This window comes from Ursus arctos, unplaced genomic scaffold (genome assembly GCF_023065955.2).
Source record: "Ursus arctos isolate Adak ecotype North America unplaced genomic scaffold, UrsArc2.0 scaffold_36, whole genome shotgun sequence".
NCBI classification, from domain to species: domain Eukaryota; kingdom Metazoa; phylum Chordata; class Mammalia; order Carnivora; family Ursidae; genus Ursus; species Ursus arctos.
In genome coordinates this window covers 23468068-23484440 of record NW_026623050.1, presented here as the reverse complement: position 1 = coordinate 23484440, position 16373 = coordinate 23468068, and the positions used below count along the sequence as shown (strand labels likewise).

The 16373-nt window shown below is 37.0% G+C and overlaps 1 protein-coding gene and 1 pseudogene across 9 annotated transcripts in view; one reads left to right on the top strand and one right to left on the bottom strand.

Moving 5' to 3' along the window:
• Positions 1 to 16373, bottom strand: part of RNF111 (ring finger protein 111) — a 113190-nt gene that overhangs the window by 77799 nt on the left and 19018 nt on the right. For 2 of the 9 annotated variants that reach the window (XM_048219689.2, XM_048219704.2), the window contains exon 1: positions 6356 to 6755. The exons of 3 other annotated variants lie outside the window; for them this stretch is intronic. The gene's annotated coding sequence lies outside the window, so the exon portion shown is untranslated. Of the gene's footprint in view, positions 1 to 6018; positions 6284 to 6355; positions 6756 to 16373 lie in introns of those variants that run through there. 4 more of the 9 variants (XM_048219698.2, XM_026518587.4, XM_048219693.2 and 1 more) reach the window with 3 other exon arrangements.
• On the top strand, positions 1701 to 2037 carry LOC113269683 (60S ribosomal protein L30-like; annotated as a pseudogene).

The following is a 16373-nucleotide window of genomic DNA, read 5'->3' as shown; positions in this document are numbered from 1 at the left end:
AACCGCTGTGCCACCCAGGCGCCCCTAATGTCTGTCCTAATAGAAGAAACCTAGATTCTTAAATCTGCTTCTGTATTCAATCTAATAAGAAATCCAGCTTCACACAAATATGTAGTTGAAAAAGAGAAGTGTCTTTAATAACTTATTCAGATAGTGTATATGTTATTCTTTGATATTAACTCAAAACTTAATAAATGTAATTTTGTAAAGGTTATTTGCAATTTGAATCTGATACCTTATCTATGAAACTTCATACCATTTCATTAAAAATCTATTGATCTATCTGGCCCTTAAGTAGATCCTTCACACACAGCATGATTTTGTAATATCATGCATTGGTCATATGAAAAAAGTTGGTCCACAAAGTTATGCATATCTTCCAAACACTGACACATTTAATTATACAATAGCCAAAAAAAAAAAAAAAAAAAAAATTCACATTTGTTAATATCCCCATCAGTTTCACCAAAAGGTCCTGAGAAGCTGCCAAGCTCATAGTGGCAGCTATGTTTTCCAAAATTCTAATTTTTGCTTGAAAGCCTTAATTTTATCTTGGCAATAATTTCTATCAGTTGTTTTCCCGAAAATGACAGGCTCACTTCATTTATTTTTGAGGAAATACATATAAATACCCAAGTTTAAATAACTATAGTTTGTCATTCTTTCAAGTCAAAAAATGGTACCATAAAAAAAAATTACAAAAAAAAAAAAAAGGCAACTAAGTTTGCTAGTTCAGCCTGCAACTCAATCACACAAGTAGTTTTCTTCAAGACAAGCATAATTTAGGATGGGGCAGAAGTGCCTTATAACAGTCTTCTCATTTTATCACATGAAATATTAAAAAGACATGTACTCAAGGGTCAAGATTAATAAAATCAACAGATTTTACTGCTTTATAAAGGACATTCTTAAATGAAAATGGTTTTGGGTTTTTTTCATGGTTTTCATTCTTAAATGAAACTGGTTTTGTAAATGTGTAGTAATGAAAAATTGATGACTATTAGTACAGTTTTAGCCACTGTCTTAATATGTATTGCAGAGCCAGCAGTTTTGCCTATCACTGTGTTTGCTATCAATGCAAATGTCAACGTAGTTAAGTAGTGAAGAATTTAGTATTACTATCAAATAGTGTCAACCCAGCTGAACTGCTGAAGACCCCCTCAAGGAGTCCAGAGACCACAGTCTGAGAACTGCTGTTCTGAATACATATAAAATACTGAGAGGAGATATATCTCCAGGGAAAAGAACTGGGCAACAGGAAGACAAGGATGGCAAGAAAACTTATTCCTTCCCTGTACAACCTTCGTACCTTTGTGAATCTGGTTCCATTTTATTGCTTTTATCTTTAAAAATTAAATATTTTTTTTAAAAAACAACAAAAAAATTGACATCAAAAGTAGCTAAGTAGACATATATAAAGTAGCTAAGTAGACATATAAGCATACTATTTAGAAATATGAAAGTAAATACCAGAAAAAATTTAAGAGCTGAAAGTGTTTCCACTTAGGAACTGGAACTAGGGGATTAGGAGGAATAGCATAGACTGTTGTTTTTCATTACAAGCCTTTGTGGAACTGACTTTTAAAACCACGTATATATTCATTGTTTCAAAAATTAACTGGTTAAAAACAATTCAAAATATCGTCTGGGATCTTGGTGGCTGTTCTTGGTTGGGGCCACCCTGCACCTAAGGCAAGAAGATGGTGGCATCAAGGAAGACGAAAAAGTTTTCTGGAGTCAATCAACTCTAGACTCCAACTCATTATGAAAAGTGTCAAGTACATGTTGGGATACAAGCAGGCTCTGAAAATGATCAGACATGGCAAAGCAAAACTGGTTATCCTCACCAACAACTGCCCAGCCCCGAGGAAATCTGAAATAGAATACTACACCATGTTTGCCAAAACCGGTGTCCATCACTACAGTGTCAATAATACTGAACTGGGTACAACATGAGGAAAATACTACAGAGAACGCGCACTGGCTATCACTGATCCAGATGACTGGATCATTAGAAGCATGCCAGAACAGATGTGAAAAGCAAATCACACAAAATTTTTCTTTAAGAAAACCTACCAGAGCTTGTTTTTTTAAAAAAACAAAAACAAAATATTGTCTGGAAAAATACTTATAAGCGAGGTTTAAAAGATAAATAAAGAAAGCAAACACCCATGCTGCACTGGGTGAGAGAATGGCTGTGAAATGTATCAAGCTGTAACAGTAACTTTCTGGAATAATGCGCCTGTGAGCTTCTACTCATATATGAAATATTATTCTATATCATAAAAAAAATTTCATTTAAAAAGCTAGTTAAAAAGCAGCAATTTCCTTCAGACCAGAATGTCTGATGACTTAGTTAAAAACAATTAAGTATGTAAACCTTACATCATTTTCAACAGTTAAGCGGTTAAACCCTCTACATACACAATGTAACACAAAGCAAAATAACATTTTATTTTTTTCTATTTCATTTGATCATAATTAAGATCAAATCAGAACTTACTTATTTGAAAAGATAGAATAAAATAGTTGTTTTATGGTAAATATAATAAAATGCTACATTTTATGTAGTTACTTCACAAATAAAATCTCCATAGAAATATAAACCCACTATCAAAATCTAATTTAAGTTTCTCAGAGGATGTCCTGATCCAGGAAATAAGAGATTATTTCTATATATAAACAGATAACTCAAAAGCAAATTGGACTCCCTACTAAAAGGAACCAGGCCTCCTTAGAGAATAGCTGATTCCAAGACTGAAACAGGAAAGATGTAAGACGAGTGTGAACATCTTGCTGTTCCAGAAAGAAAGGAAATACTCATAAAAATTATGTATGTCAAAAAGACACAGGAGCTATGGTGGAGGATCCCACTGGACAAACGTGGGACAGTTTGAGCATTAAAATTAATAAAGGCAGTAATGGATTATAATCCATTGAATAAAATAGGAAATACATAAGTCCACACTGGTAATAGTTAGATAAAAGAATGCTTCTTCCATACAAAAGAAGGCCTACTGATAAGGTAAAGGAGATGGAAGAGTTTGAAAATAAGCATTCTGCAACCATCAGAGGAAAGATCAGTACAGGCAAGAATCATCAGTGGATGCTTATGTAAAATAATATCATTATCATCCCTGACAAAATTAACAGTAATTCCTTGATATCATCTAACATCCATTCACATTCAGATTTCCCCTGAAGTTTCAAAATGACTTTCTACAACTGATTCGAGTGAGGATTTAAACAAGGTCAACACATTACATTTGGTTGCTATACATAAAACATTTTTAACCTTTCACTTTACATTGTCTATCAGCCATTATGAAAAAGCCTAACACATAAACCAGTTTACACTTGTAGATTCTCCAGAATCAAACACAACCTAATGCATTTGCTGTTCCCTTTGTTTGCAAGATTCCTGCAGATTACCAGTATGATCACTGATCATAGTCACTGATCACAAATCAAATTATCATCTCTAAAAAGAAGTTAGACCCTCGCTAACCATTCAATCCACAGCACAGCTGGACTTCCACTCATCTTTACATGGTCCTGTTTTCTTCATGGCACTCAGCACTACCTCAAACTACTGTTTATTATGTTTCCCCCAGTAGAATGTCCACTCCCTGAAGGCAGAGTGCCTTCTTCACTGAAGACCAAGAACAATGCTGAGAACATGAGACATTCAATAAATACATACTGAGTAACCAAATAATAGGTAAATAATAATGCAGTACCTCCACTTAAAATGCAAGCTCAACTTAGTATTTGTTTTTAAACATCTGTAGCCCACTCCACATGTAATGATACGAACTGGATACCTGTAGAAACCTGGGCCAGCTGTTACCAAGAATCAGTGGGGTGTAGGAAAGAAAAAACAGAGGTGTAAGGCATTCAAATGCAATTCTGGACTTTAACTGACCAACGATTACAGGTTTCTGGAAGTAAAATTATTCAGGATGATTTAAAGACCATTACCAGAAGTAACCCCAAGTTTCATCTTTTAATATGAGAGCTATTAAATCATATATAATATCTATAATGGGACAGAAGCATTATCCAGAATAACAAACATGGCTTTATCAAAGATCCCCCCCCCCATATAAACAGGAAGGAATTTATACTCAGTACAGCACTTCTTTCTGGGAATTGGATCATGATGAACACACCAATAAGTACCAAAAGAACCTAACCAAAAATACAAACCACTAGATTTGGGATCTAGAGAAAACTAGAAAACCATTCTACACTTCTCATTTAACAACTGAGAGAAATCTGAAGCTAAGGATGGTTATCAGTAAAGTTACAACTCTACCGGATAGCAAGCAAAGCTAGATCTAAAATTCAGATCTCCAAACTAAAGACTCTTCCTAGGATTATGTCACCCATAAAATGTTAATGTCAAGCTACTAACATACTTTAATCACTATCATTTTTCACACTGTCACTTCTTTTCTTCCTATTGAAGTCCTAGCTCAGAAGGGGAAAAGTCAAATAGGATGGATACAATTATGCTCTAAGTAAAGCATGTTACAGAAACCCCTCTTTGGCAAAATAATACAATGTCTAAAAAAATATAATTAGTTTGATTCAGTTTTTATTCCCACTTTAAATTTTATAATGAAAATAACTATTTAGGAATATCTGCTGACCATTCCTTTGCTCTAAACATGTAAACTGTTACTCTCTTTTTTATTTTAAACATCAGTACAGCTATTTCTCAATTATCTGTAGAAATAAAGTACTGAAATGAAATTTCTCAAGGTGTAACCTCCACTAGGATACACTTTTCACCAAAATAAAATTATTTTGATGACATCTTTCTTCAAACACCAACCCCAAAGAACATGCAAATGACCAACAGACACTAAAAGGAAAAAAGTAACAGAAAGAGCCACACATATAAGATGCAGTACCCCTGTAAACAAGGAGAGTCTCCACTCTTCCCAGTTTTTCCTGCAATATTGTTCAGACCAATTCACAAACACCCTCACCAGTTTTTAAAATACTACTTTGAATCTTAGACAGCAAACAAATGAGCAGGAGAAAGATGTCATTTGTCCAAGGTTAAATGACAAGAGGTGGACAAAAGTAAAATAATTTAAGGCTTTAAAAAAAATTAAAGATTCTTCTCAGAGTAAGAGGGCTTCTTTCTCATCCTGTTTTGTCTCACAAAGGCAACCAAAGACGACTGTTTAGTATGAAAAGCAACATAGTTTATATTGACATGAAAATTTTTACTAAAAAAGACACTAGCAACAAACTATCAAAATGTAGATCTTCACCATAATGAAGCTAAGTAAAACTAGTATTACAGAACTTCTATGTAATAACGAAATCACATCCTAACATTTGAAAGCAATCTCACACACACACACAAATGGGAAAGGAAATGGAACCTTAGCTTATCTTTTCCCCAGGCTGTTCTTTTTGGTTGAAGAGGTCCCTAAAACAAGAAAATTAAACATAAAAATACCAAGTGAAATAAAGTTTGGATTAAGTCAGGTTCAAAAGCTAAAAGAACTATAAAATGAAGTCTGTGTCAGCTGGCATCTTACCACTCCAGAGAGTTCTAAATTCATACTCCACATAAATCAAGAAACAGGAAAGCACACAATACAATGGAATCGCCTCACACTACAAACATGAACAAATTAAATGAATACCCTATACTTCCTGGTATTTTTTAAGCACTAAAACTTACATTTGCGTTAAGAAGTATCTGTAAAGATCTATTAAAACCTATTTAAAAACTATTGTGACAAACCTCTATTTCTACAGTACAGAACGGATATTTCCACTACAGCCTTGCCACTGACTTTGACAAATTATCTAAGGACAATAGTAAAATACTGAGCTTCTTTTTTAGTGACCAACAAACCAACTCTACACAAAAATCTGACGCGTCTGTATTTCTGCAGTTCCGCGGACGTTTCCTTGATCACATAAGAAGGCAACTCCCTAACCGTCAGGGCTGACTTAGCGCCCTGCAACACCCCCCCGAGTGCGGGTTACCTTCATCACTCCATTGTCAAATCTCACTCCCACGCCTCAGTCCTCAGCCCCCTTCCTAGACTCCAGCGGGAGTCCAAAGAGGGAAAGAAATCCCCTCACCCACTCCCTTACTGTGGGGTGTGGGTGTGTCTGTAGACGAATGCTTTGCTCAAACACCATCAATTCTACTGCGGAGACCCAGACCCTAAGTCACTACGGAGCCAGCAATAACCGGCCGGTCGCCGACCCCAGCCTTCCGCGGCCGCAGCCCTTCCTCTTTCTCCCCTCCAGACCGGCCCCTCCCCCGTTGCGCGCACGCGCGGCTTCCAATCGATCCCCTCCCCCCTAGCTCCCTCACCTTAATCATTAGCTACCCTCTTCCCAGGGTCCGGGAATCACTTGCCCAGGAAGGAAGACAGGAGATGGAAGAGGGGAAGAGGATGCGTCGAGAGCCAGTGATCTGAGCCTCAGATCTCGGCCTATTAGGCCCCTATAGTCAAGAGCTGCGTCTGTCACCGCCACCAAACCTTACGAGCGGCAGCGCCTGGTTCGGCCCAGTTCACCCGGCTTGGGTTCAGAATGCCTGATTTGACCCCACAAGAACTCCTTTCCCGAAGCTGCGGGCGTTTCTGTGCTGCGCAGACCCAACACCTCGCCGCCGTCGCCGTCACTGCTGCTGTTCTCCTGCCGCCGCTGCTGCTGCCGCCGCCTAACCAATCCCTCCTCTACCGAGAGAGCACGACACTCAGGGTCTTTACGACAGTTCGGAAAGTGAGAGCGCAGTAGCATTCACGCCTTCATCAGTATCTGTTTCTGCGCCTGCTCAGATTCTTGCTTCTCAATGTCCCGCCCCCTCTTCCCCAGCCCTCCCCCATTGTACTCGCTCTATCAAGTCTATTAGCGAAGCCGAACGGTTTCATAAAGCTTGTTATTTTGTTTTCCTTGATGATTGTGTTCTACATTAAAGCAAAATACTATTTCTTGGCTAATTTTTTCGTAACTTAAAAAGTACAGCTAACCACAAAATTATTGATTATACTTACGGTACAAATTAAACAAAAACATCACGGTTTACTGTCTTTAACAAGAAAATGATACCCAAATCATACTCGCTAATGACATAAAGATCATAGCACCCCGCTCTTAAAGTGAATTTGTTCCGAGAATCACATCAAAAGTGGTAATAGATATCCTGGGAAATGACTGTACAATCACATATGCCTTCTTAATTATTTTATGAAAATCAGTAGATAGCAAATGCTTCATCATGTGCATTAGGAGGATGTAGGCAAGGAGAATGTAGGCTTTGGAATCAGTCAGACAGACTTCCTTTCAAATCCCAATAATGCCAATTAACAGCAGTCTGATTTATTAGACCTTTATAAATCCTTACAAAAAAACTTAAAATGTCAATTACACCTCCATTTTAAAAGAAAAACAAAAGCGTACCTTAAACCGAAAAAAAATGTTTCCTTCTCTAAAAATTGAGGTACCATTATTCATCTCAAAGGGTTCTTGTGAGATTAAATAAGACAGTTTATAAAATGCTTTGAACATTATTTACCAATTAAATGTTCAATAAACATTAATTCCCTTCACTTGTCATCAACCTATCTTTCTCAATATGCTTTCTTTTGTTCAATCATGTTCTCCATATTGTTCTGTGAAGAAAATATTTTAAAATAATAATAATAAACAAGAAAGGATTGCAGATTGTGTGGGAAAACTGGAAGAGCATTGGAGTAGGAATTTTTCTCAATCCTCCTATTTTCTCGCTCTGAATATTAAATTCTGCCTGGACTATCTTATCTACTGCCATGGTTTCAATTGTTATTAACTCATGACTTCTCAATGTCATATATTTCCAGAACTGTATTTCCATTCCTAACCTTTTTCCTCAAGCTCTTGACCTGTGCTCTTCAAAAAGGTAGACGCAAGCCACATGTATCTATTGAGCACTTGAAATGTGGCTAGTACAAATTGAGAAGTGCTGTAAGTGAAAAATATCTATCCAATTCAAAGATACAATATTAAAAATTTTTGTAAAAATTTGAATAATTTTTAATACTCATTATATTTTGACATGATATTTTGGATATATTTGGGTAAATCAGTGGTTCTCAAGCAGGCACAATTTTGTGCCCCCACTTTGGGTTAATATTTAGCAATAGCTGGAGACATTTTTGGTGTTCACAACTCGGGGAAAGGATGACTACTGACATCTGCTAACAAGAGGCCAAGGATGCTGCTAAACGTCCTACAATACACAGGACAGCCCTCCACAACAAAGAATTCCCTAGCAGAAAATGTTAATAGTACAACTGAGAAATGCTGTGGTTCAATAAAATATACTATTAAAGTTAGTTTACCTGGGTTTTTTTTTTTTTTACTTTTTAAAATGAACTATTATAAACTTTAAAGTTACATTTGTAGCTCACATATTTCTATTGGACAGTGCTGACTGATCTAACCCATATGGCTCTTTTACTGGATGTGTCATTTCCACTTTAATGTCCCACAGGCATCTCTTAACACACCATGTTGAAATAAATAAATAAATGCAGTATATAGTATTTACAAGCCATCCATTTCAGTCTTTACTGTCTCAGTCAATAGGACTAAGGTAACTAACTAGAAACCCAAAGGTCATCTTTGACTATTCTCTCTTCCTCACTCCCTATCTCTAGTCAATCAATAAGTCCTTCTAATTCTGTCTCTGTAATATCTCAAATATTGAAAATGGACCCATTCCTCTCAATACTCTGCACCAGTCCAGGTCTTTAGTATCTTTGGTTTCAAGCGGACAGTGTGCACTATGGGCACAAACCAAATACATAATCACCGCCTCACTTGCAGTGTTTTCCAAGACCCAGAAAACAAATCTATTATTGACACTATAATGTGGAAGGGACAGGATGGCGTAATAGTGCTCTGAGAACACAAAGATGGAACGCTGGAGTCAAACCAAGAGGAGGTGATGTTTAAACTAAATTTTGCAACATAAATGAAGACAGTTAAAGGAAGCAAATAGAGAAGACATTCAGGCAGAAAGATCAATACATGCTAAGATACATAAACAGCATGAAGCAAATTCTCTAGTAGAATCTACTGAATGCGTCATGCAGAGAAACTAGTAAGAGATGAGGGAAGAAAAGTAGTTAGAAATGGATTAAGTATGGTTGTTTTTGCTAGGATGAGGAGTTTGCACTCTTTTATACTTAAAACTATGGGAAGCCATGAAGGGAAACCAACCAGAGAAGTAACAATCAGACTGACAACATTATATAAGCAGAGTAGTGGGTGGATTGGAAAGAGGCAAAAACAGAGTGATGAAGACCAGTTGGAACAGCAGGCAAAAACTGATGAGAGTAATGAAAATGAGCATGAAAAGGGAGGGGCAGATACAAAAAGAAGATTAAATAATTATTGGATATGGGGAGTAAAGGAGAAGGAGAATCTCCAATGCTTCCAGATTTATGGTAAGTGGTTGGGTGGAAGTGCCATTCAGGAAAAAGACACCGGCTTGCAAAACCCAACTTTCTGGGTTTGGGGCTTTTGTTTGGGATGGGATGAAGGAGGAGGTCAAAAGGAAATGATTACTTCTTTATTGGGCAAGCTGAGTTTGAGGTATCTAACACTTAGCTAAAGTGGCGATTTCAGTAAGGTGCTGGATAAATGGGTTTGGATCTCAAGAGAGGTCTGGGCTGAAGACAGGGATTTGACAGGGATTAACTTGTGATAGTTGAAGCAGTAATTCTGATGAGGCCACCCAGAACATATATGAAAGGAGACAGATATCTGAGGAAGGCTGATATTTTAAGAAGAGTATTGAAGATATTTAAGAAGAATATATTGAAGAATGAAGAGAAGTCCCAGAAGGATAAAGATGGGCCAGAGCAAAGGGAGAAAAACCCAAAGAAATAGGTAACGGGCCAAGTGAGAAAAAAGTTTCAGTGACAAAGTGGGTGATCAAGGATAAGAAATGTCCACTAATTCGGCAATAAGGAGATATGTAAACAAGAGCAGTTTCAGCAAGTGTTGTACATTTTACCAGAGGTTCTCAACAGGGTTGATTATGAACCCCAGGGATTATTTGACAATGTCCTGAGATATTTTTGGTTGTTACAACTGGGAAGATGTTGCTGATATCTAATGTTTAGAGGCTACGGACATTTCCATCCTATAATGCAAAGGACAGCCCTACAACAAAGAATTACCTGGCCCAAAGTGCCAATAGTATTCCAGTTGAGAAGTCCTAATTTAGAATGGATTGAACAATGTACTTAGACAAGGACCAGTATTTTTTCATGAAAATGGTAGTAAATGGAAAAAGAAAGATAGACATATATTTTAGCAGGATATGGAGTCTAGAAAGGGAAGACTTGAATCCTTTGGGTATGCTGAAGGGGAGAGAGCAGCAGAAAAAGAGAAATGGAGGCAGAGGAAATGGGATTCAAAGCTCAGATGGAAGAATTGGCCTTGCATAGAAGAGATATTCCTTTCACTGAAACAAATGAGGAGAGGGAGGGAAGGATTGCACAAATGAACAAAACTGTTGGCCTCACAGGACAAGTCAAGGGCTTGCTCACTGAATGACCTTGATTTCTCTGTGAAACATGAGGTAAGGCCATCTACTAAGATATCGGGTTTGGAAATGGCTGGGTGGAGAGTAACTAGGAGAGAGAGAAAAAAAAAATCAGAATAGTCACTATAATGATGGCAGGGCAGACAGTAGGCAGACAACAAATCAAAGGCAGGAAGCCCAGAGCAGAAAGGGGGTGTGACTGAGAGGACAGGAGCCATGAAGTTGTATTTATGGAAACAATGGTAGATTACAGGGGTGGGAGAGATCTCACACCTGAATTACAGTTTCCTGCTTTCTATGCTTCTACTCCAACCACCATTATCACACCACTTCCAGTGTAACATTGAACCACTATCAGAATACGATAGAAACTGATTGAGGGGCACCTGGGTGGCTCAATGAGTTAAGCATCTGCCTTCAGCTCAGGTCATGATTCCAGAGTCCTTGGGATCTAGCCCCATGTCAGGCTCTCTGCTCTGTGGGGAATTTGCTTCTTCCTCTCCCTCTGCCTCTCTCTCTCTCTCTGTGTCAAATAAATAAATAAATAAATAAATAAATAAATAAATAAATAAGATCTTTTTTAAAAAGAAAAGAAACTGATTGAGACACTAAGTTGCTTAAAATCCTTCAAGGATCTTCCATCACCTTCACAATGAAGTCCCAAGTCCTTAACTTGGCAAATAGAGCTCTTCAAACTTCAGAATCTCCAGAATCATTTCACACCACCCGTTCCCACCATCCTACTGCCTGCCCCTACTTAGACTTGACTGAACTTCTCAAACTACTTGTAGTTCTCCCGAAAAAAAATATACTGTTGTAGTATCTACCTGCCTTGGTACCTACCATTCCTTCTGTCTCAAAATATCCTCCCCCTCTCCTCCATATCCCTCACTCCTGCTTTACCTGCTTAGCAAACTCTTATCTATTCCTCAAAGCCCTCTTTCATGAAGCATTTCCTTACCTTGTTTTATTCTCACAATAGAGCTAATAATCACTCCCCATCTTGTACTCTCTTAAATCTTTGTGTATACTTCTATTAGAAATGTTATATTTATACACACTACCTGTCTTTTCCAAAAAACAAAACAAGAAAAAATAACATCCTCCTCCCTTCAGTAGAAAAATATTGCTCAATAAATATTTACTGAATTTACGGAATAAGGAGACTGGGTTGGGGGTCTAGTCTCAATTTTGCCACTAAGAAACCAGAAATCCTTCATCTTAACCAAATCACTTGAATGCTTCCAAAAATTAATTTTACTCCCCTATGGAAAGATCTTACCACCCAACATATAGTCCAAACCAAATTCTGCCTGCCTGAAACTGCGCAAAATAACGTTTGCCAAATTAGCCTGCATGTATGGGCCAGCAGGGCCTAACTATTTGGTACGCAGGAATTTGAGAAGCTTGCTCTAAACGTGGAAATACTGAGCTGAAAAAAAGAAAAGAAAAAAAAGAAAAGAAAAGAAAACGAAACTGAGCTGAATTAATGGGTCACCTGCAATAAATGGAAAAAGGAAACATTCTACAAATTACCAAAGTCAGAGGGACAGACTGGTAACCCCACCAACCACTGCACACTTCATGATTACAGACAAGGTTGCGTGTGAAAGTAACCGATTGTGTGGTCAGCTTTGTGAGCTCTTTGGAAGAAAACGAAGCAAAGTTTGAGATTTAATGTAGTGAGACAGGGAGACCTTGGGAACTTGCTGGAAATATTTATTGAACTATGTCCTCAGATGAAAAGGTTTGGGAAGAATTCAAAGGACCTAAGAGATGCACTAGTCAGAACACTTAATGATTCACAACATCTTACTCTCCAATTAATGTATGAAGATATCACTAAAACTTGAAACTGAAAAGAAAATTTTATAGATTCTACAGCACTGCTGATTTAGTTGAGGCAGTACAGGACCTCATTAAAACATTTTATATAAAATTTGATTTTAGCTTTTAAAATTACAAACATGGACTATGTTTAGTTTCAGTTTGAATTATAATCTTTATTATACATACAGAAGCAGAAAAACAGAGAAACAAAGAGAAGACTCATTAGAGGCAGCACTTCTTTCCTACTACTAAACTACTTTGAAGTCATTTTTTAATCTATTGAAACTATTTTGAATTATAGACTGAAAAATTGAGGAGTTATTTGGTGGAAGGATAACATCAAGAGAGTACAATTTTGATGACTATTTATAATTTTTAAAGTTTCTCTGACTGCTTTTGGAATGCAACCTTCAAGATACATTTGAATTATCAAGGGTGGGGGAATGGGATAGACCAGTGATGGGTAGTAAGGAGGGCACATATTGCATGGTGCACTGGGTGTTATACGCAACTAATGAGTCATCGAACTTTATATCGGAAACCGGGGATGTACTGTATGGTGACTAACATAATAAAAAATCATTAAAAAAAAAACTCATACTACCCATATGGCTCAGTTTCTGAAACAGTGAGGTAACAAATTATGGATTTACAAGGAGACGTAGAATGCCTGGAATTTTGTAGATGATATTTTGAAACTTCAAGATCCTGAAATATTTCTGGTTACCTGGCCAACTTTTGGCCAGATGTTTGAGGCCATCTTGTTCTATGAAGTATATCTTCAAATAAAACTGTAGGAAAATGAAAGGGAAAGCTACCATCTACCATGGTCATATAACCCTAGTGCCACAACGGAGTTGTCTGGATTGATTGACAACTGTTCTCAGAAATAGTTTGCTCTGTTAATTCCCAGTATTTTTATACTCACAGTCAAGGTTGGTCATAGGTTTGCCACTGAAATTTTACATTAAGTTGTTTTAACTTTTTTTGGAATGCTTTTGCAGTGTTGTTTTTAAAATCCATAATTTCTGAAGGACTAACTTCTGTTAGCAATAAAAAAAATTCACAAGTTTCTGATCATTAAAAAGTTAGGTTACGTAATCTCCAATGTCAGAGCTCTAACATTTTACGACTTGCTTCAGACCTAGTAAGATTTATACAAACCTTGTGAATATTACAGCTTCAAGTATGATTTACATATTGGCAAATTATTTGCAAATTCAGAACAGGAAGTGAAGATGTTTCTATGTACTTGTTTGCTACTTATAGATCACGTAAAGTTTTCCCAAACATTAAATGTTTCCTTAAACCATATTAGCATTTATTTAATTGCCTAATGTGTATCTTGACTATAATTTTGGGTTATGGGATTGCAAACAGAGACTTGATTAGTTTATAGATTATACACTTGAAATACGGATATAATGGGGGACTATTCAGAAGTAAGTGTATAGAAGAAAAAAGAAGGGAATTAAATGAAACTGCCCATGTAATGAAAGGAGATTTTAAAAATATTTAACAGCTTGAATCCAAGTGACTTTAGTATTCAGTGCTTCTGGTGAGATTTTAATTATTTTTACATCTTGATAGAGCATAAGTCATTATTACATTACTGTTTGAGAACATTGGAAAGATTATTTAGAGATTCTAGTTCAGTATCTTATTTTGAAATTTGCTCAAATAAGTTTTGAAAATATAAATCGGCCAAAGTTGATGATGATCAACCTCTGAAAACTTACTTATTTGGATTATAAGGATAAATAAAATCATTCTACTCTGAGCACTTCAAAAACTAATTCACGATTGAGTTAAACTAGGAAATAGTGCCACCTGCTGAATAAAAGTTTCTTAAACATCTCGACATTAAGTTCATTTTTCAGACCACCTAAAGTGCTAACATTTTTTTCACAAAGATGTACATTTAAGATGATCTTCAAAAAATTATTCAACTAGGGGTGCGTGGGTGGCTCTCTGGGTTGGGTTCTGACACTTTTGATTTCAGCTCAGGTCATAATCTCAGGTTCTTGAGATAGAGCCCCATGTCAGACTCAGTGCTGGGCATGGAGCCTGCTTAAGATTCTCTCTTTCCCTCCCCCACCTCAAGAAAAAAAATTACTCAACTAAATGTTCTCTTGCAGTAAAAGATAACAGACCGGCCAGACTGGCCATATGGGTTTATTATCCCCAACATCATCCTGAGAAATGATAAAGGAATCAAAAAAGTACACACTCAAACCAACCCAAAAATGGGAGCAGGTCATCAGCAGGTGAGTTATTCCACCAAACACCTGGAAGATAGAAATCAGAGAACTAGTAACTGTTGTAGCAGAGTGGAAAAGTCTATACCATAAAACACTACCAGAGGGGCTACACAAATGAGGGAGCTGATATGCCTTGCAGAATACACCAGAGGCTAGATACTCAGGCCATAGACAAGGGAGGCTGAGGGGAAAAAATGGAGAAATGAAAAAAAAAGAGAGAGGGAGGGAGAGAGAGATTAGGGGCGCCTGGCCAGCTGCGTCGGTAGAGCGAGACTTTTGATCTAGGGGTTGTGAATTCAAGACTCATGTTGGATATACAGATTACTTAAAAATAAAATCTTTAAAAAAAGAGAGAGATGGGGCGCCTGGGTGGCGCAGTCGTTAAGCGTCTGCCTTCAGCTCAGGGTGTGATCCCAGCGTTCTGGGATCGAGCCCCACATCAGGCTCCTCCGCTGGGAGCCTGCTTCCTCCTCTCCCACTCCCCCTGCTTGTGTTCCCTCTCTCGCTGGCTGTCTCTGTCAAATAAATAAATAAAATCTTTAAAAAATAATAAAATAAAAAATAAAAAAAGAGAGAGATTAATTTTAAGTCTAACTGTGTCATGGTCAAGACTTTCCACGCCTCTCTTCACCATGTAAAGAATATATGGCATCTAGGCTTTGAAATTAAAAACAAGGACGGGAAATTCTGAAAAGAAACAGATTGAACTGTTTGAGAACTAGAGCAGCTGGTATGACAAACTACACTAAATACTTCACATTCAAATAATTATAGGCCCTACCTGCCCACACCTGCCTGGTAGTAGGCATCACTTCCTTTTACACAGACCTCACATTAGTGTTGATGTATTACATCATTTAAAAATATTTATTGACAACCAAGATATGGCAGATATTTGAGGAAAAGCCTGTAACATAGAAGAGACCAAGATGAACAATTTTAAAAATGACTATAGAGAGTAGATATAATTTAACAAACAAGAGGTAATATATTTGGAACCCTTAATATCTTCAGAAATTAAAAATGATACTGCATCCTTAGAGGAGGAAAGGGATGCTATTTTAAAAAGCAAGAAAGAATGCTTTGAAATTAAAATGATGGTTTCTGAAACTAAAATTCAATAGAAAAATTGAAAGATAAAGGCAAGAAAACCTTCCAGGATGCAAGACAAAAAGGAAAAGAAACATGAGAGAAAAGTTGAGTTATAAGGACCAATACTAGAAGTAAAATATCTAACAGAAGTTCCAGGAAGGGAGAACAAAGAATATAGAGAGAAGAAATTATGAAAGAAATGATAAGAAATCCCCAGAACTGAAGAAGAGCTACAAAATTCTAAAATTTTTTAGTCATTCCTTTCTTGATGACACTCAGATCATTTCCACCTTGAGCTGTTGTGGATAACACTGTTGTGAACATTCATTGACATGTAGTTGTTTGAGTCCCTGTGTCAATTCTTTGCGGTATATACTTAAGAGTGGAATTGCTGGGTCATAATGTAATTATATGATTAGCTTTTTGGTTTTTTGTTCTTCTTTTTTTAATGTAGGCTCCAAGCCCAGCATGCAGCCCAATGAGGGGCTTGAACTGATGACCCTGAGATGGAGACTGCAGCTGAGATCAAGAGCCAGAAGCCTAAGCAACTGAGACACCCAGGTGCTCCAAATGTTTATTTTTTGGTTTTTATTTTATTAAGTAGGCTC